This window comes from Acipenser ruthenus, chromosome 10, assembly GCF_902713425.1.
Source record: "Acipenser ruthenus chromosome 10, fAciRut3.2 maternal haplotype, whole genome shotgun sequence".
In the NCBI taxonomy this organism is placed as follows: Eukaryota; Metazoa; Chordata; class Actinopteri; order Acipenseriformes; family Acipenseridae; genus Acipenser; species Acipenser ruthenus.
In genome coordinates, this window is record NC_081198.1 from 45,677,477 (window position 1) to 45,700,495 (window position 23,019).

The 23,019-nt window shown below is 35.4% G+C and overlaps 1 pseudogene; it reads right to left on the reverse strand.

Annotated features, from left to right (window-relative positions):
• Positions 1–23,019, reverse strand: part of LOC117406647 (glycosyltransferase-like domain-containing protein 1) — a 92,534-nt pseudogene that overhangs the window by 30,783 nt on the left and 38,732 nt on the right.

Genomic DNA, 23,019 nt, shown 5'->3' on the forward strand with positions numbered 1-23,019 from the left:
AGTCAGACATATACCAGATTTAGATACTTGGACAGCAAAATCTAGTTCAGATATGGGCAAAGAGGCTGGGAACAAATCCAGAATCCAGAGCAGGACAGAAATGTAAGACTTCTTATCCAGAGAGTGAGAAAGATCCTGACCTGAACACATTAAGTAATGGGTAACCACAAATCAGACTGGGGGAGCAAGGTGAATACCAGTCATCTCCGTCCGATCTGGCATCCATAGACGGTGTGTCAAGGACATATGGCATTTGCAATACCCTGCTGAACACCCCCTCCCCAGGGATTTGGAGCTTGGAATGCTTTGCTATTCATAAAATACTACAGTGTACTGGGCAACCCTGTAAACTTGCCTCAGTGATTGAACAACTGTATTTGGGTCGACATGCTAGCTGACATTCTGCCCCAGCCTCAGATATATTTACAGTCAGTCCATTTTTTATATATATTTTCCCCTATCCCCTCTAGGAGACCAATGAATACTACTGGGAGGAGGCGGGCTGTAGTAGCTGGGGGCTCCCCAAGACTTGTGCCTGTTAATGCACGTCTGAGGAATCAACAGTGAAGGGTCTTCAATTAGTACCAATTTTTCTTTACAAAATTCCCAGTATGTGTGGACCAACAAGTATTTAAACAGCTGTAGATGTAGTCAGCTTTATATATAAAAAAAATAATAATAATAAATCAACAACACGCACCAAAAATGACTTGTTAATTTGCATTTTCTGAGATTTCGTTTTCTTTTATTATAAGAAATCCCAGGAAGCTGGCTATATTAAACACGCAATACCAGCACCAACAACTACGGTTACTGACTTTTACTGCAGGCTCTTGTTCAAATTAAAGGGTGGTTTTCTATACAGTAACAAACAAACAAAATATGAGTGTAAAATATATTGGCTAATAATAGTAGATATGTAATAGTAGACATTTACATGCGTTTCTCATAAACTGCACCTCTATTCTGTCCATAAGGATTGGTTTGCAGCAAGGGCATTCAGTAAATAACAGAGGGATATGCCTTATGGGAGGTGTGGAGAAAAAAATATATATACAAAATATTTAAAAAAATCCATTCCAAAGGCAAATTTCCTTCACTGTCAGTTACTTAATTTTCTTTTTGTTTTGTTTTGTTTAGACATTCCGAGTGAAAGATGAAAATCCCTTTAGGTAGCAGCTGCTCCCGCTCAGCCGCGAGAGCTTCTGGAGTTTTAATGTGCTGGAAGTCAAATCCTTTGCAAAGGCGATTTGCCCTGCCGATGTGGCATACTGTTTTCTTCACCTGTAAACAGTCACCCTCTGGAAAGAAAAACTGACCTACTGATCCTCTCAGCACCCCCTGCAATAAACAAGCCCATAATCTGGGGATGAAGTGAACACTAATCAGGCCACATACAGATTAAAAAATAAATAAAAAAATTGAACAAAATATTTGTGCTCCAATACAAAAAGATGATTCACTTTTACCTCTTTAAATCCCAATTTATGTCTGAATAAAGATTATGTTTATGAGTATGTTAGCAACAATAATCTTGTTGGTATGCTTTGCTCAGTCTAGAAGAGATTACAAGATCTGTCTTTTGTTAGTGATATTTGTGGAGGTAGAGAAAAATCCACACAAGAATGAGAACAAATATACAGAAAGGTTGGTGAACTGCAGAGGCCAGAGGAAGAACTATAACTGTTTTTTTTTTTCCATTTTAAACCTTGAGGACACTTTTAAACAATAGAAAATGTGATACGTTTTAGCTGACAATACATGTTTACTGTCAACAGTTCAGGCATATAAAAGGAATGATCATGCTGGCTGATTCAGATGCCAAGAATGCGTTTTTACTTTTAGACTGAACACACACAGCCCCAGGCCTTGCAGTGTGTGTTATTAGGTTGTTTTTTTTTTGTTTTGTTTTGTTTTGTTTCTATTCATGGTCAATAACACGAAATGTTCAGTCACATAAGCGATGCACTAGTGGGGACGATTAAATAAAGCAAACAGGTACAACTAATTGCTATATGAATCCAGCTGATACCATTAGAGCCTGTTAAAGTACTATTTAAGCAAAGGATCTTACTCAGGGGATCCATTGTTTTTAGGCATTAACTCAGTGTGTGGCACCAAGAAAATACAAATGCTAAATAATCTGTTGTGAAAATATATATATATATATATATATATATATATATATATATATATATATATATATATATATATACAGACGTGCTCAAATTTGTTGGTACCCTTACAGCTCATTGAAATAATGCTTCATTCCTCCTGAAAAGTGATGAAATTAAAATCTATTTTATCATGTATACTTGCATGCCTTTGGTATGTCATAGAATAAAGCAAAGAAGCTGTGAAAAGAGATGAATTATTGCTTATTCTACAAAGATATTCTAAAATGGCCTGGACACATTTGTTGGTACCCCTTAGAAAAGATAATAAATAGTTGGCTTATAGTGATATTTCAAACTAATTAGTTTATTTAATTAGTATCACACATGTCTCCAATCTTGTAATCAGTCATTCAGCCTATTTAAATGGAGAAAAGTAGACACTGTGCTGTTTGGTATCATTGTGTGCACCACACTGAACATGGACCAGAGAAAGCAAAGGAGAGAGTTGTCTGAGGAGATCAGAAAGAAAATAATAGACAAGCATGGTAAAGGTAAAGGCTACAAGACCATCTCCAAGCAGCTTGATGTTCCTGTGACAACAGTTGCAAATATTATTAAGAAGTTTAAGGTCCATGGAACTGTAGCCAACCTCCCTGGGCACGGCCGCAAGAGGAAAATCGACCCCAGATTGAACAGAAGGATAGTGCGAATGGTAGAAAAAGAACCAAGGATAACTGCCAAAGAGATACAAGCTGAACTCCAACGTGAAGGTACGTCAGTTTCTGATCGCATCATCCGTCGCTTTTTGAGCGAAAGTGGGCTCCATGGAAGAGACCCAGGAGGACTCCACTTTTGAAAGAAAAACATAAAAAAGCCAGACTGGAATTTGCTAAAATGCATATTGACAAGCCACAATCCTTCTGGGAGAATGTCATTTGGACAGATGAGTCAAAACTGGAGCTTTTTGGCAAGTCACATCAGCTCTATGTTCACAGATGAAAAAATGAAGCTTTCAAAGAAAAGAACACCATACCTACAGTGAAACATGGAGGAGGCTCGGTTATGTTTTGGGGCTGCTTTGCTGCGCCTGGCACAGGGTGCCTTGAATCTGTGCAGGGCACAATGAAATCTCAAGACTATCAAGGCATTCTGGAACGAAACGTACTGCCCAGTGTCAGAAAGCTCCATCTCAGTCGCAGGTCATGGGTCCTCCAACAGGATAACGACCCAAAACACACAGCTAAAAGCTCCCAAGAATGGATAAGAACAAAACATTGGACTATTCTGAAGTGGCCTTCTATGAGTCCTGAATCCTATCGAACATCTATGGAAAGAGCTGAAACATGCAGTCTGGAGAAGGCACCCATCAAACCTGAGACAGCTGGAACAGTTTGCTCAGGAAGAGTGGGCCAAACTACCTGTTAACAGGTGCAGAAGTCTCATTGAGAGCTACAGAAAACATTTGATTGCAGTGATTGCCTCTAAAGGTTGTGCAACAAAATATTAGGTTAGCGGTCCCATCATTTTTGTCCATGCCATTTTCATTTGTTTTATTATTTACAATATTATGTTGAATAAAAAATCAAAAGCAAAGTCTGATTTCTATTAAATATGGAATAAACAATGGTGGATGCCAATTACTTTTGTCAGTTTCAAGTTATTTCAGAGAAAATTGTGCATTCTTCGTTTTTTGTGGAGGGGTACCAACAAATTTGAGCACGTCTATATATATATATATATATATATATATATATATATATATATATATTGTAATTATTAGATAAATTCAGACTGCAACTTGAAATATTGGTGCATGTGTTATTTTGAAAGTGATTGACTGTAAGTGAGCTCATGTAACTGTTGCCACATGCTGTTTTCATTGGATACAACTCTTCAGCCTACTATTTTGATTGGCTGAACAAACCTTTTGATTTCAATACACATACTGTATTGCCGCTTGTGGGCTAAAGTTTATAAATTCATGTTTTAGTGGTGTTAGGTGCTTTCATGTTTAGTTTGTATTGACACATTGATTTACCTGAATTTGTCAACTCAAGAATTATGTATTCCCACACTTACCACCTGTGAGGCCACACGATGCGTAGAGGTCTTTGTTGATTTGTTAGCTCATCACATTTCTTTACCATCCCACCCGTCTTGCCACAGGGGTCAAAGGTGGTTGCTGCTTATCTTCTTCATGATAAGGGACTGTACTTTCTCATTCTTCCTTTTTGTTAGGCTCCTGTGGTGTTCCTGGTGGGTTAAGTGGTCCTTCCTGGCAAGTGGCACTAATCTTTTTACAAGATCCAGGCTCCTGATCTGTATCACTGTTTTTTGTCAGTCTCTTGACCAATGTGGAGTGCTTGGTCTCTGACAGAGAATGTTCAGGATTTCCAGCTTCTTCCACAAAAGTTTTTTTCTGAGAAGTAGGAATGGTTATCGTCTGTAAAAAAACTGGAATAAAATATGATTTAAAATAAAGTTAAGTAATCCATCAACAAATAAAAAAGCAACAAAACATAAATAAATAAATAAATAAATAAATAAATAAATAAATAAATATACACTGCTGTGCAAAAGTCTTAGACATGTTGCATCTTTCTACTCTGGTGCATTATGAGCATCAACAATTTACTCAAGGCCTCCACTAGTGTTTCTACTATTATAACAACCTTGACTTGCATAAAGAAGGAAAAACATTCAGTGAAATAGCTCTCATCATTTGATTTTCAAGGTGTGGTATCCGAAGCATAATGAACAAATACAGAAAAACATCATCTGTAACTGACAAACCCAGGACTGGAAGACCCAAAAAGCTGTCTAAACAACGATAAGCAATACTTGAAGATAATATCCTTAATAGAAAGAAGACAAGCGTTGAATTGACAACAGAAGCACCTTTGACCAGTTCTGTTATAGTATATATTGAGAGAGAGAGAGAGAGAGAGAGAGAGAGAGAGATTTTTTTAAATTTTGTACTTTTTATTACCAATAAAAGAATGTTTCAAAATGACTCAACATTTGGTTGAATACATGAGCTTAGGATCCTTTTGTAAGTTTGCTAGAACCATTTATTATTATTATTATTATTATTATTATTATTATTATTATTATTATTATTATTATTATTATTATTATTATTAATAAAAATTAGTATTAACCATTTTCTCATTAATTTCTTTTTGTTTTAAAAAATTTAGTCGTCGCCAATTTTTTACCCCAGTTTTCTCCCCAATTTAGTATGCCCAATTATTATCTGTATCCTCGGCTCACCGCTCGCAACCCCCCTGTCGACTCGGGAAACGGCGGCTGGAACACGCGTCCTCCGAAACGTGCTCCTACCAAGCCGTCATTTTTCGCACTGCAGATCCACAGCAATGCCACCAGACCTATAGTGCCGGAGGACAACACAGATCTGGTGGCTCCACTGCAGAACCACAGGCGCCCTATCGGCCACAGGGGTCGCTGATGCACGGTGAGCCGTGGATTCCCCTGCCGACCTAAGCCCTCCCTACCTGGGCAGCGGTCAGCCAATTGTGCGCCGCCCCCTAGGAGCTCCCGGTCGGCTGTGACGTAGCCTGGATTCGAACCTGAGATCTCCAGGCTATAGGGCAAATCCTGCACTCCACGCGGAGCGCCTTTACTGGATGCGCCACTCGGGAGCCCCCTTCTCATTAATTTCTTATCTTCTCTGATGTGACTTCAGAAAATCACTGCATCTTTCAAGTCACTGATTATAATCTGGAACACACACACACAAAAAAAAATACTAAGACACTGTCCCTCAAGTCTATAAAGAGTTGAGTTATTACTCAGGGTTACTGATTTGAGTCTTATTCTTATCTGATGTAAATAAATAATGTTTTATTTTTAAAATGATCATTAAGATCCATGTATTGATATATTACCTTCACGAGGGACATTTGAAAATGTAATAGTACCTAGCAATGATTAGTCTTTTGCATTCCATGCTCAAAGAAAACCATTAAAAGCATCATTCTTTTTATTGTATCCAAATACCTGACTAAGCCAGCTGTGCCAGTAAGAAAATGCAAATGTTTTCTAGGACAAAACGTCATGGCATTGCCAGCACAGTTTAACCCCATTGCACTGGGGCATCTTCAGAACACATTTGGATTAGAAACAAATATGTTAAATCTGGTTAAGTCTTAAACCCTGCAGCTGTTTGATGTTTGTATGCATTAGCTCGGTATACAGTCCATTGACTTAAACATGGCTTACTAGGTCTATACAGATTCAACAACGAGGCAACATCACATTAAAGCAAATAAGAGATTTCACAGGGAAGAAAAACCTAAAGTTTGTGTGGCAAAGGTAGTGATCTGAGAAAAAAATAAATACATTTTGTGCAGTGATGCAAGTTTCTCTGGGGGGCTCATTTTAGATTTATACTTCATGTAAAGTATTATACTGCACCCATTTCACAGTGGCGTCTGTCTATCTATATTTTAGGTAGTACAGTATATATAATTGTATAAAAGTTGCATAATAACCAAATGGTGTGTTCAATCAAAATATTGAAAAGGCAATGATTACATGGGAATTGCATCTCTGACATGAAGTTGGTATTTAAGACAATGACAATTACAAAACTTGTTCAAGATAATCATGAACTAAAATATTGTACCAAAGATACACCGATAAGGCAATAACAAAATCTGTAAAGGAGCTTTCAGAAAAATGCACACAACCTCAATATGGCTGCCATATGTGGCAGTGGCAGCTTTTGTCTTTATCATCTAGAAACTAAAAAAAGTCACATTGTGACATTAGGTCACAAGTCAAACTTAGTGTGTCAAGTCAAGTCTTATGCATTGGTATGTAATGATCTTTGTATAGAATAGATGGCATAGGTGACATCATTTTGGGCTTAATTTTTTTACTGCATTAAGATTACTTCAGAGAACTGAGATATGCTACTGGCTACTGGCCAGATCAATTTATGACTGAAAGAGTTCTGGATTGCATGCGGATAGCTTTTATCCCTCTCCATTAAATAGCAAATGAAAAAGTGATTCTGTCTGAACAGCAACTATGCAATAAAAAAAAAAAAATGTTAGGCAACTTAATGTCATTCCTAAAATGTGACTTGGAATAGAATGTAATGGGAGGGAGAAAAGGTTCAAGACAACAGCATGGTGTCCAACAACCCTTTAGGTACTGGTGAGCTCTCAGTAGGCATTGTCATACAGCATTTCATGCAACAAAGATGCTTCCACATCATGTTACTTTGTCACATAACTTTAGTTTAGTTTGTTCACCAAAGTATATTTGTAAGGCTGGTTTCGTATCTAACTTGCATGGATCAGCGTCTACAGGGAACAACTTCCACCCTTATCTATTCCACAGGTATTGTATTGCAAACCACAATCTTCAGATGCATGTCAACGTGCATTAGTGCTATTAATGTTTTTCTTTAACATTTTTTATTTATAGATGTTAGATTACTTTGATATAAAATACCTCATGTACTAGCAGTAGGAACAGTATCCTAACACTTTAATAGTTAAGTATTTTATGAGAAAAATGCTTCCAAATGTTTCGCAAAAATGTTCCAAACCGCACCAAAGAAATGCTATAGTAATATTATGTTTCCCCAAAGTCTCCATTATGCAAGCTTGGCTTCACTATAATTGCATCAGAAACTTGGGTTTAGTTTAGTTTTTGCATTTATAGATACTCCGTGTGTATGAAGTATAAATAAAGTTACGTTCACAACCCCCTCCAGGAGAAAACCACTGAGAGTCATTTTAATGATACTCTGAGATCAGTGGGACTCATTAGAATGACTGATATATGCTCCATTGTCTACAGCCTACCCTCTACTTTGTGTAATGAGAGTAAGAGATAACAAGTCATTTGTATTCCTTGTGCTTAAGCTGTGCTCTCACAAATTCAGGTATAACAAGGGTTGGAGACAGAATATGGTAACTACAATAATGGAACCCCTTTCACCTCATCTAATTCAGTAGAAAAGAGAAATTCATTATTAAACATATCTTAAAATGAATCCCTGAAGTGTGGACAGGACTACATGGGAATTTCAGTACAGTGAAATCATATTTGTATACCTTAATTTTAATCACATGGAGAGGCTGATTCAAACCTGTGATTCCAGGGGCTCCCGAGTGGCGCATCCAGTAAAGGCGCTCCGCATGGAGTGCAGGATGCGCCCTATAGCCTGGAGATCGCAGGTTACCTAGGCTAGGTCACCGACGACCATGACCAGGGGTTCCTTGGGGGTGGCGCACAATATGCCGAGCACTGCCCGGGTAAGGGGTGCTTAGGTCGGCAGGGCAATCCACAGTTCACCGCGCACCAGCGACCCCTGTGGCTGATAGGGAGCCTGCAGGTCTGCATTGGAGCCATTCAGATCTGTGTTGTCCTCCGACACTATAGGTCTGGTGGCTTCGCTGTAGAATAAAAAAACATTTGCAACGACTAAATTTAAAGAAAAGAAAAACAACCTGTGATTCCACTACATACTATATACAGAACGAGCCACATAGTTCCTTATATATATAAGAACGTTTCACTAAACCTCGACAACTGTTATTCATGATCAGATGTGTGTATATTTAAAACATTATTTTTTTATGTTCGATTCCAAGCAAACAAACCAGTCTGCTCAGCTTCTGACCACTTTCAAATATGTAACAGTCGACACCTGTTACCTTATTCCAGAGGTGGGGTTGAGTCAGAAGAAAAGGGGGAAGACAATTATCTAAAAATGCATGATTTGAAAAAATTTTTTTATATATATATATATATATATATACACATACGCACCCATATATACACACACACACACACACACACATTTAAATATTTTTTTTCTTCTTATTGCTAACAAAATGCAAGGTCATAATTACTCACAAGTCTTCCAAAGCAACTAACTAGACTGGGCCTTACAGAAAAAGATCTTGTAGTTTTGCCTTAGAATGAGTGCTTTGCCAGATTCACCTCTAATTTACACCATATCTGCTTTCACTCTGGATATGTAACAGTCTTCTGGGATCAACGTTTTCAGATTTAAGGGAGAAAATACCATTTTTTAAAATAAGTACATTGAGGTATTATTACTGCATATTTTGTGTTTCTCCATACAGTTAGTTAGAATCCTAATAATCAGCAAAGCACTTTCATGCTGCAAATCAGCATCAATATATAACATTAATCTTGAAAGAAGAAAATTATTTAGATACCCTGCCCCCAGTCTACTTAGCTGTATAATACACTAAAGATTAAAAATGACTATCATAAAACATACATTTACTGAAAGTAACCCCACAGCCCAGTGCCAGTCTTTGCTTCTAGTTATGTCTGACTGTATTTTAAACATTTCTAATCATATACCTTTGTGGACACTTAATTAAAATTACAAAACCAATTTTAATCTGTAGTCCAATTAATATGCAAATGTATGCAAATTAAGTAAAACAAGGTGGTGATTAAGTTAAGGACACTATTTCATGTCTCCTTTAAGTATGAAAACAAACCATCATTTTCAGTACTTGTACTGATGAATTGTGATGTTTACAGGATTCATGCCGAGTTAAAACATGTAACCTTTTTAGCATAAAACAAGAATTTAAAACGCTGGTAGTTATTTAGTGCCTGGATTTGTGGTTAAGACATAACAAAGTCATTTCACAGGTCATTCTGCAAATTTAAATAAGGTCACCACAATGTTAAATTTCTATATCGGCCATTTAAGGGGCTGCTTAAAATTCAACACTTGCTTGAGGTTGCAATGCTGAAGAGGCTTGGTTATCAATTAGTGCTTTAGAGATAGTCTTTCTTTGTTATGTACTGTATAATAATATTACTGTTAGGGCAGGTAAAAGGAAGTCAGCAATATATATTAGCCTGATTAGTAGAAAAAGTGACATCAGAAACATTATGGGCCTGATTTTCAAAAGGGGTTTCATTTTCGGTGGAAATCTGGAGAATTTTTCCACCTGTTAATCTGTTTAAAAATATCTGAGCACATTCTTATTTCCATTCAGTCTTACTAATCACTTATTTAATTAGGACAACATAAAACAAACAAACATGATCGAAACAAATGATCCAGAACAAGATCTGACCACCACTTCGTGTCAAAGTGAGACTATTTTGAATTATTTTCTAGGGTAGCCCCAAATGTGTCAAACTATACTTTGGAAATAAAAATGTAAAAATTAATAAATAAATAAATAAATAAATAAATAAAATGCATTGAAGATATGCTTTTGAATAAAATCAGCAAGCCATCCAATTTATTTATTTCAGAAGTACTAAAGTGGGCTATAATGTTTAATTGTTAAGTCAATAGTTCAACAAGCATAATATCAAAACATTCCAAAATGACAGCGATATACTGAATACTGTACTGTTAAACTCAAGATGGTCCCTGAAGAGAAATGTTAGTCTTAGGGCGAAATTCAGGGGGTGGTAGCTAGGCAGCTTAATTAATTGACATCTATCATCATTAACCTCCTATTTAAACCCCAATCTCACACCCCTAGTCTGTCTAGTGTTTTTGCTTTCTTGCATACGCTGCAACCCGTTCTCTGCGCAAAATTTTAAAACTCTTAATTTTCAGCATGAACCAACTCCAATTCAGTAGTGTGGAGTAGTGATTAGGGCTCTGGACTCTTGACCGTGGGTCGTGGGTTCAATCCCAGGTGGGGGACACTGCTGCTGTACCCTTGAGCTAGGTACTTTACCTAGATTGCTCCAGTAAAAACCCAACTGTATAAATGGATAATTGTATGTAAAAATAATGTGTAAAAAAAGAATGTAATTGTATGTAAAAATAATGTGATATCTTGTAACAATTGTAAGTTGCCCTGGATAAGGGCGACTTACAATTGTAATTTATAATTATAAATTATAAGGGCGTCTGCTAATAAATAAATAATAGTGAAGAGAATTGTATGTATTGCAATGGGATTGTATTTCAGTTTGGGATCGTAATACAATACACATACACACACACACACAGCCGCTTCTAACATAGGGTCCACGTTGAATGCCAGAGAGACTCAGTCTGACTTGCTGTCACTCTGTTTTTTACTGGTGGAGAGTAGTATTGACCGCGCTGAAGCATGTGGAAAGCTAACTGGTGGAAGTTTCCATTATCCATCACTTTCGTCTTTAGAAAATAGGACATGGATTCTTAGTTCATTACGTATTCCACCAAAAGAAACGGTCAAAATAAGTGATCCTCCAGCGGATCTTCTTTGAAAATAACCCCCTATGTGTCAAATGCGCATTACTCCTTAAATGCAATCAATATTACATTTATGTTTACAGTAACAAAAGAGTGTTTGATTGTTAAGAAGTAAAGATTCTTTTTTTAAAGCAACATTTCAAAAAAGCTATTAAAATAAACAGCTGCAAAGATGCCTACATTTTCCATGCAATAACTGGACATGAACACTCCTTTAATGTACAATTCATCTTACTGTTCTTGTATCTATGTTCAGTTCTGTATATGCTCAGTCACTGTACACCTTGCAGTGATCCCTCCAACATCACCAATGTAAACCTAATTGTTAGCCCTGCAGTAGGCTCCATAAATGACACCATCCAATTAGCTTTGGTCCACAGTAGGTTTTAAGCTTGCTCACTCTCTGTTTTTTTTCTCTGTATGGCTAAAAGAAAAAAAGAACACACACAAGGTAAGAGCTATGGTGCAAATAGCCATGTATTATCTGTCATCCTTTCTAGGTCTCTACATGTAATGTCTTTGCAGGTGAATAATTCCAAAGACATTAATGTACATAAACCTGTTCATATCATTTCAGCCATCTGTCTTTTACAGTGTAAAATTACTTTGAAGAATAAAATGGAGATAGATCTCAAGTCACATACAAAACACCATCTCAAACCTCAGGAGCCAGACAGCTGGTCCACACATACTTATCATACACAGTGCATATGAATGTCAGTCTGGCCCTGCAGGCGATCCATCAGACATGTTGGTTTTATAAATTCAAAATTTAAAAAATAAATAATAAAAATCAACTGATGTGGATATTTTTACACCTTAAATGTGGGATATCTAGAAGATAAATTAATAAACATTTTGTTCATCGAGTCCCCTATAAGTTAATGAAGTCAAGAAGCATGTTTGAGAGCCCTGCAAACATATGTAACTGAGATCCATGTTTCACAATGACACTGTGTGATAGTGGAATATGAAGTATTAATGCTTGGGTGACTTTTCTCCTACACTCTACTGAACATTAACACAAAGCAGCTGGGAAGATGATATGTGAGCCAACCATCTGAAGAAACACAAGGAATCATTTTGTTTGCAAAAAGAAGAAACAAAAATTAAAGAAATAATTAAAGACATATCAAGAATGAGTTAAAATGAAAAAATGAAAAAAAATAAATTTCAACATGGATTTTACCGAGTTCTAGACCACATAAAACAAATGCATAGCCCTGCTCTTTAAACCAGTTCCTCGCCCAGTGGATCGGTGGATTGTGGTCTTAGTATCCACCCCTTCAGGAAGAAATTATGCATTAAAGGCAATCGTATTCAGGTATGACTGCAGTGCAACAGCACTATAAACAGTGGACAATGAATGACCACGATACCTGTTTACCAATAGTTTGTATATGTCTCAGTATCTCCAATCTGTTATACAGTATTTGTTTGAGGTGGCAGAACTTGCTGTTAGTAATGGCCAAAGTTATGGTGAATTCAGTTAGAGGGTGCACAGCAAATACGAATACATGTATGTCAAATAAGTCCTGGTGCACCATTACCATTAGCATATAAACTGGCATTTTTTTTTCTTTTTACATAATATGGTGTGTATGGAAACCAAAATTTTAGGACAGCCTAATCAAATATGGTGCACCCATATGTATACAGTGCATCCTTGTTAATTAACAGATACTCACACTTAGGTTGTAGATTACAGTTGGACCTGTTACTAATTCACAGTCCTCATTATTATTATTGTTTCTTTTTTAAATCTAAATTTAAATGCCAGGAAGTCAGACTGCAAACAATGCATGTACTTCATGACTGTTATGTCGATGCTATAATTTTGATTTAATCCAGGTCCACGCTGTGAGCTCTGAATTTGTAATTATGAAAAAATGTATAATATGATCTAAAAAATATGCTGGTGCCCTTAAATATTGGCTACTTTAATAGATTCATATGGATGAAATAAGCTTAAAAATGCCTAGTAAAATTTTTAAGTACCAGTAATTAATACAACACTGTGTTATCTGGTAAAGCAGTACTTAGCTCTACTGTTCTTGAGTGGACAAGGAGTTACTTGTGGAAAGGTATTACTGATGGTACTGTCTGGCAGGTCCAGGGAGAATTTCATTCAATAGGCAATTTTAAAATTGAGGTTTGACTAAGCAATAAAAGCAATAAAATCCAGCCCCAGTGCCAGTGAGTGGTACTTAGGAGGAATGCCACCAATTATCTTATTTATAAATCAACGGCAATTTCACTGATGAATTTATCTTAAATTTGATTAAACACAAATTTCAAAGTTAAAAATCATTTGATCTAATTCCCTTTATTGGTAATAATCACAACCCTCCCCAGCCTCCACTAATCAAAACTTCCATTGATTTCCAGCAGTCTGAAACTAGCTTTGAAGGAAACAGACTTACAGAAGTGCAGGTCTAAACAGTAACAGTAATTTAGTGATCAAAGTTTTGGCTACTGGAAGTAATCCAATAGTTCAGTGACAAACTCTTTTCCAACTATCATAACACATTAATACCATTATTGTCATGATAGAAGATGCACTGTGTAACTTTTCTTTTACAACTCTTGCATCTTTTGTGCACCATGCAGTGTATATATTAGGGGTACACAGATGCAGATTTTCTTGGCCAATACCGATAGCCGATGATTACCCATATCAGGCGACACTGATTGGATATATATGTAAACTACAAGAACAAGACATAGGGTTTATATTAAAACTGTTTTATAATTATAGATGTTAAAAAATGAACAGATATCGTTTACTTGTATTTATGATAGAAAATGAACAGGTATTGTTTACTTGTATTTATGATAAAAAATGAACAGGTATTGTTTACTTGTTACATTTGCTTCAGAAAACAAATACAAAGAATAACGTAGTATCATATTGTGTGCTTGACCGCAATTTATACATTTGTTTTACAACATAGTCGCACAAATATAACATCTTGCTGTGCTTGTGATTCCCAAAGTAAATTTTCTAAAATGTCTCTTTTTCCTCCTACACTGTGGAGGAAAAAATGCCTGGGATCCACAGATCTGTCAATAATAAACTGCTCCTGACTTTGTCAATACTGAGATGCTACTATTTTCCCCTCACAACTCTAAACCAAGAAATGCATACAGATTAGATTCATAACATTAATCCGAGGATTACAGAAACATACAGTGTTCATTCTCCAAAATGTAAACCCAGGTGCTCAGTGCTGGTCTATAAAACGTACTGCAAAGTTCAAAGAGCCTTAATTATTATTATTATTATTATTATTATTTGTTTCTTTAGCAGATGCATTTATCCAAGGTGACTTACAGAGACTAGGGTGTGTGAACTATGCATCAGCTGCAGTCACTTACAACTACGTCTTACCCGAAAGATGGAGCACAAGGAAGTTAAGTGACTTGCTCAGGGTCACACAATGAGTCAGTGGCTGAGGTGGGATTTGAACCGGAGACCTCTTGGTTACAAGCCCGTTTCTTTAACCACTGGACCACACAGCCTCCTCATACATAAAAGGCAGCCCTTTAAGAAATACACTAAAAAGGTAGGAAATAATATAAATCTATACAACAAAAATCAAAATAAAACTACACATATAAGACATCTAAAACAATAAAATGAAGCTGCTTTGAGATCAGATGTCTGCATATGTATTGTAAATACCATACTACAAGAATGTCTCTCTTTCAGTATAAACTGTGGTGACATTAAAGTCAGCTTGAGATAGAAAGGAATTACACTGTAATAAGTGTGGGATTGTGAATGAATAAGTTTAAAAGGTATGTAACAGCTGTTTTCATTATTTTGTGCAAATGCGCTTAAACCATGGCTATCTGATAAGTTGATAGACTGCCCTTCTTTGTCACATGGCATGGCTGCTGCTATGTGTAACCACAGTGCTTGTAAAATGAGTTTTAGGTTGTTCGAGGCTGAAAAGCATGCGTTAAAGTGACACTGAATCAGAGCATAGCCCGATCATTTGCTGCCCACATTTTCTTTTTTTTGTTTTAATCTGCAGATTTTAGATTCTAGAAGCATGGTATGAAAATGTCTTATTGTCCAATGAAAAATAAACAATATATATATATATATATATATATATATATATATATATATATATATATATATATAAGGCAACAAAAAGTGTTTTTCACATTAACCTAAAAAAATTATGCTCTCTCATACAGAAAAAAAAAATAAAAATACATTTTTAAAAAGTCACATGGCTTCAATATGGAAATGTGTACAACCCTGAGACAAAGGCAAGCGTGTGCGGCAATCGTGTAAGGACATCGGGAACGGACACAGGCTGTTTTGGGGCTGTAGTAACAGGTGGCAACAGGTGGTTATTTGATGTTATTTTGTTTTGTTTTCAATTCTCCTTCAAACAATAACAAGATCATAGCACATCGCTGGACTTTGTCATTTTCACCTGTGTCCATCACATACGTGTTTCTGCTGCCTCCGATTAAGAATTGCTATGGATTCATCTTCCCTATTCAGAGAATGTGGATTCGTAACTAAATCTACTACGGTATTTCCCTTGTCTGGTGAAATTAAAAAATATATTTAGAGAAAATTAAATTCTAAATACTGAAATGTATTAATTTTCTCAATAACAGTCGGCGAAATTCAGTGTTACCCGGCATATTAACATCCCGCCTCTGCTCACGAATAATTGGACAGCTGTCAGATCTTTCAGTTTTCCATTGGCTGTTCACTCGCCTTCAATTTTTATGCAGAATACCGTGAATGGCCTCTGCTTGCTTATGATTGGACATCTGCGTAAAACTTAGCAGATATCTGACTCTCCTATTGGTTAAACGTACTGTCAGTAGCAACTGAAACAGAAACAGTTTATGTCCCACCCAGCTAACTTATGATTGGGCTACCACAGAGAAAATGCAGATATTCAATTGGTTGATCGTATCGCAGAGACCCTTCAGTACGTACAAGCACAGCATAAGCGAGCAGCACTGTCAACAGACTGCTGTGACGCTTTTGTTGGAAAACATGTTTAAAGCTTTATTTATTTTCCCACGTTACGACCCGCCAGAAATGTGTTCACGACCCATAATTTAAGAACAGCTGCCTTTTTGTTTAACTGTTATGCACAATGGTGTTTTTAGTTATTGGATCTTCTGTTGAAAAAAACCCAAATGTTTGGTCTTTATTTTGAAAAATAAACGTCAATGCATCATTGATAAATGCCTATGCGATAATCAAATACAAAATTAGGATGCTGATTGTACCACAAGTTTGTTTTTGCATTTTATTTCCTGTAACTTACATAATGTTAAATTTTGTTTTTTTTTGCATTTCGCTTTGGATAAAATCATCTGCTAAATAAGAAGAAGAAGAAGAAAAAGGTTTTGACAGTATGGCAGTGGCAGCTTTGTAAAATAAATACCACAAGAAGGTTCATTTTTATAGGATGATATCTATAATCGAACGTGATCTCGAAATTCACAGAATATGAATGTGAAGCTAATATCATCAATTTCAAGTTCTTTCCCTAAATGATTTAATTTTAACCTAAAAGTGTCAAACATTAAGGTCATAATTTAAGTAACAAAAACTTCCAATACTCAGATTTATGTTTTGTAAAGAAAAAGAAAACAAAATAATAATCTTTACACTGCCTTACAACACAAATGAAAGCCCAGTAGTGTTGCAAGTTTTTGATTCTTGGATTACTAAATTATTCACAAAAAACATGGACATTGAAAGCACAAAGTACCTTGGTCTATCTTTGTATTACACACAGAAAACATGTAGCAAGAGATCTACAGCTGCCATGGTGACAAAAAACAACAACTTTTCTCTCTCTCTCTCTCTCTCTCTCTCTCTCTCTCTCTCTCTCTCTCAAATGAGACCAATCCCATATGGTGTAACCTATCTTCAACTAACTAAGAAATGTTACCTTGACGATGGATACCCCTTTTAAAGTACAATCCACAATCAGCATTTAAACATTAACATCTTTAATGCTACAAATTTTTATATTTATTTGATATGCAAAGCAAAGGGACTCACCACTTAAAACTACCTTTCACACGTAAGAAACCACAGCAGTCCCAAATTCCCTCAACGGTCATAAAACTATACATTCCTAGAAAAAATGCCATTTACATGTATTTGTTTTTATATTCAAACCAGACAGATGGAATTCTGCATTTACTCAAAAGTCCTGCAACTATACAGTATAATACAGTATATAGTGTTTTAATTAATATGTTTTGTGTGGTGCTGATGTTAAATCCAGTTCTATGAATTACATTGCATATTGCAAAAGGCCAGTCCATTGATAATTAGATTAAAATCTCAGCATTGGTCACATCTAAATTGTTACAGGTAATACAAATTGCATGCATATATTGTTTCCCTCCGTACCATACCCTAGACCTAAAAAATGTACTGAGATGCTGGGAATAAAAAAGCAGGCACCGTTGGACTCCTAAGTGATGAATGAATTTACACTGGAGCTTCCTGCCAACCCGGGTCATTCCCTATTAAATTACCGCCTGTCAATGTTTCAGATACTGATTGATAAATAACCATGCCAAAACTGAAAATACAATACATTTTCTAATATTCACAGCATTGGTCTTTTTTTTTTTCTGCTAGTTTCTTTGATGCAACATGTCATGCAAATACATCTAATAGGTATAATCATTAGTGGATATCTAGAGCATTTCAGAAGACTGAAACATGCTTCTGACAATTAAGATATATTTGACTTGTGTATGTGTTTTTTCCATTTTCTTTCAAAGAATTATTGTTTGTTCTTTTAATATAAACAGCATTTTAATGAGATTAAAAAAAAAACATGTTTCCACATATCAGTTTTATGCCGTAGAATACGACAATTCATTCATGTTGTAGAACATGACTGTTTTCACAGAAACAACCTCCAGAGAAATCAAGAAAAAGAAAGCTAGTTTTAAAGGGAGAACAAGTATGCACCATGAGCACTGCTGCGTACATTGAAAACTAATGATAAAGCTTAAGTAGCTGGAACTGCCCCAGTTTCCAATCTGACTTTTTTTTTAGCACCATTAAGTTTCGCCACTTCGCTATTATTTCTGAGAAATGCCAAAGGACAACAATGTAAATTATTTTTAGCTATTCATCTTTGTTGAATGATTACTTATGTATATAGCAGTATACCGTTTCGTAAAGGAACTGATACACAATATAAATAGAAACAAAGAGGCAGATTAAATCTATAATTCTACTGCTGTTTTCTAGAATGGCAGCTAGATTTTTGAAGATTCCGTTTTCCCAAACTTCTCTTCCCTGTGAAAAGCTGCACTAGATTCAAAGCACAAGCTTATTGTTTACAGCCACTAATCAATTGTGAAACTGACAATGCGTATTTCTAATGTAAGCTTGGCCGTGTTTTAAAGTATTCAAAATATCAACCTGTGAAATAACAAGACGCGCAACTAAAGATATGAAACTTTGGAAGTTAAATGTTTGCCTACGGTTGCCTTGGTGTGACAAATGTGTTAGGTTTTTCTTTTTCTAGATGATGAAATAGCCATTTCTGTTCAGGCACTGGTGCACCTACGTAAACCCCTTTTTACAGAGTGATGCGTTTCTATTGAATAGGGATTTTCCACAATAACCATTTTCTATAAAACTATCATATTTCTCAAGTGTTGTCTAAAAAAGTTAACAATTGCAGCTGATTTTCTCCTACAAGAATGCCACCCCCACAAAAAAAATACCCGAAAGCGTATTATCCCATGATTGTTCATATATTCCAAAAACAACACAATATACAGCTGCTTATTTTGCTGTTTCGTTAATATATTGTACCTTCAACTATTATAATATGCATTGCATCACTGTCAGCTATAAATGCTGTAAAGTTAGAGGCTGATCAGAGCTGCCCAGAGCTTTTTTTTAATGAAAGGGACAAATAAAAACATACTTCAAAGCAAAAAAAAAAATTTAAATCACCTCACATTTTTGCCTTTGGTCTTTCTGAGCATTTTTTCAAAGGACTGGACAAACTAGAGCATTTTAAAAAAGACCGCAGGCTTGTTGAATGATTGTCAGCCATGCAAATAATCACTTACTTACACTCTATGAGTTTGCATTGGATGAGGCAAATTACCATTTGAAAACGAGCTGAAAAACACTCTGGGCAAGAAGCTTGCATCATGAATCTCAGCTCTTTTACAGCATTTTTTTTCTCCTGTACACACAATCCAATCTTCTGCTTCTTACTGAAAACAAGCAATAACTGTAAAGATATTCTAACCGTGTATGATGGTTCAGTAAGTCTGAAGTGAATTTTCACATGAGAAAGTATGCTCACTCAACTTCTGAACATCTTACTGAAATTAAACAACGTCTTATAAATGTATCTTTGTTCTAAAAACTCACACTATTAGGGCCCTGGTCTCCAATCTGTTTTTTCATCCTACTTTTGAAATTAAAAATCTCTGTTAATGCATACATAATTACTGAATAAAGAGATTGTCCAATGTACATTGCATTAAACGATGATGATTTGGTTTATGTTGTAAATTTATTAGGTGCTTTTCACTTCATAAAAAAAAAAAAAAACTTTGAAAATCGGATCCTTGTTAGCCTAACTAATATTTTTATTTTTTCAGACACAAATTAAATAGGGATTCTATCAATGTAGGCTAAAGCTTAAAGTGCATGTTCCCATATATTGTACGACAGTTTACACAAGCAAGTACATATGGAAAGATATGAATTCAAATTTGACTATCAAACAAATCCATACACTCACCGATTGGAAAAGCTATAAAATGACAAAAGAAAACATGACACAGTTACCATAGGCAACGTTTTTCCTCAGTTCCTGTGTCTCAGGGACAAAGCTTAAATTATTATTATATACTGTTAGTGTGTGTTTACAAAATATGTTTAGAATAAAGAGAACAATATGTATTTTGGAGTCTAATATCCAACTGTGCTGCAAAGGATATCATCTGACAAAAGTTGCATGGTGCAACAGAGCCCTGATGTAGTCAAAATAGTACCATAGAAGCCATGTATAATAATAATAATAATAATAATAATAATAATCCATGTTAAAAAATAGCCCACCCTAATTACCAGTATCAAATAGCAGTAAAGGACTTCAAAACCTATACAATCTGTTTTAGATTTGTTTGTTGTCTGTGTACCTCAACTATGTACATGCTTGATGGATTAAGGGGGGGAAAAAAGCTGTTTAATCAATATGTGGTTATTCCTGAAACAAGATAACCAGTACTAATGAACGATGAAAACCAACCTTTTGACATCAGGAAAGTTGATAGGAAAGTAGAATACTTGGCATTTGGGTCTGATGATCTTTTCCAAATCTTTGGGCCTGTAGTCTGGGATGAGCTTCATGAAGGTACCAATGGTAGTGACACAGGTTTCCATGTTGAAGGCAGAATTAAACACCACCACATCAGCCACCAAACTGAAAAAGTACCAAACAAATAACAAGTAATTCAGGTGTATTAAAAATAAAAAAAAGATCAGACCAAAAGCAAAATTACCAAGGCATCCCAATATATACCATTCAAAAACTTTCCAAGTAGATTCCATTTACTTCCTGTATGCACAGTGCAGGCTATACGTATATCTGCAGTGATGTACTGGTATGTCCAATAATACAATGATTAATCAACTTTAGAAACGATGCATCAAATTCTGGTTATTCTATGTTAAAATCCATCTCATGAATGTTTGCCAAATTTTAGTAAAACTCAGACAACCTTTCAGCTTGACTTAAAGCATGTTTAATAACATTGTTGATTTAAATAGATTTATGTCATTAAAGGTCAAGTTTAATAGTATAGAGCTTAATAATGGGGACAAAGTATACCTTCTATCAAAACTGCACAGAATGCCTCGTTTAAAACACACTGGCTTCACAGACCCTATTAGCATTAATATTGAACTACCTTACATAACGTAACATTAGTTAGTCAATGATTAGTGCTAACAGGTCTGTGAAAACAGAGATCCCTTTCTACTATGCCTACTAGGGAATTGGTAGTTTTATTTTTACTTCTGTAAGAACGGGCTAAATTCAGTTGTTTCAATAAAAAGGAAGGCCATTTCAACAACATTTCACTAATGGCTGCGACTCATCAGGATTATGCTATACAAGGGGAGACAGTAGCAAGGTCTGCCAAAATATGCTCTCCAACATCGCAGCATCCTCTGCTGCCAACATCAGCAAATAAGGTGAGTCTCTCCTCATCTGTGACGACCCTGAAACTTGCTGGCTTTGTAGGTGAATTTGAATCTCTGGAAAATGAAGTCTGCAGGACTGATTCTGAGGTTAGTAAACGACAAACCACCAGACTAATACTAATTCTATGAAAAGACTGGCACACAAACAGCACTCGCTACTCTCTACCCTGCTATCATGGTTATGAGATTACACCAAACCAAACAGTGCATGGTTATTATTAACTGCTGTATGTGGCAAGAAATACAGCACTAAGAAAACACAAAATTGAAGCACTTATTTTCAAATACAAACTCCTGTTGAAATTTCTACAGCATTTAAAGGTTTTGTAAGTGCTAGTGTTTTACTACTCTTTTGTGATGTCTATCATGTGAATGAAGTTACCTTCAGTTTAGGGTTGCACAGTGTTTGAAATCCTACAGACATGTGAATGTGCATGGATGCCACATTGGCTTCACCATTCAGGGAAATTTAGAGTTGTACCTAAAAGCTAAAATGAGAGGTATATTCTTATATATCTGTTTTCAATGCATAATGTAGATCCATTTAAACCTTTTGCTCTTTTATGCAAAATCATAGCAAAGTGGCATGTGATTTCTGAATTTCAATAAGGCATATTTCAATGTCAAATAATGTTTTTTTTAAAGTTAATTACAAACTAAAGCTTGAAAAATATGTCCCAATATCTTAGCAGTAAAATAAATACATAAATAAAAATAAATAAATTATATATATATATATATATATATATATATATATATATATATATATATATATAAGATGGTGATGTTTTCTTTTTATCGGTGCAATTGTAGAATTTTCCATTTACGATTAAGATTGCTCAACATAACTTCAAATAATGTTTTTGAATGTCAAGGGTACTTATAAAGAAATACACAAATGTATTTTATGTCTTTGATACATTATTATATACAGTGCACTGAGTAATTAATTATCACACGCATTGCCATCTATTAAATTCCTATTTATTTTCTAATGTTATACACATACGTTTAATTTCAAAAAGGTTAAACCAATACCAATTCCACAGTTTTGATAATAAATTAAAACTAATGCGAATGAATAATTTGAAAAGTGAAAAACATTGATGTAACCCGCCAAAGGAAATCAACAGTGTCCTTTTTTATGTTGTACATTAATTTGAACATTACTGTCACCAAATGATGACACCACACCACTATAGGCATAGGAGCCTTCCATTAGGAGACAAAGACAAACACTGTGAAATAAAAATCTCACTTTATTCTTTAAATCATTGTTACAATGTTTAACCCTCAGAAGATGGAGCTAAGCCATACATGAACAAATAATGTATCAAATTTCACCAATACAGTCAAGTCACAAGGTAAACAATATTAAAAAGCTGAGCAAACGATTTGCTATA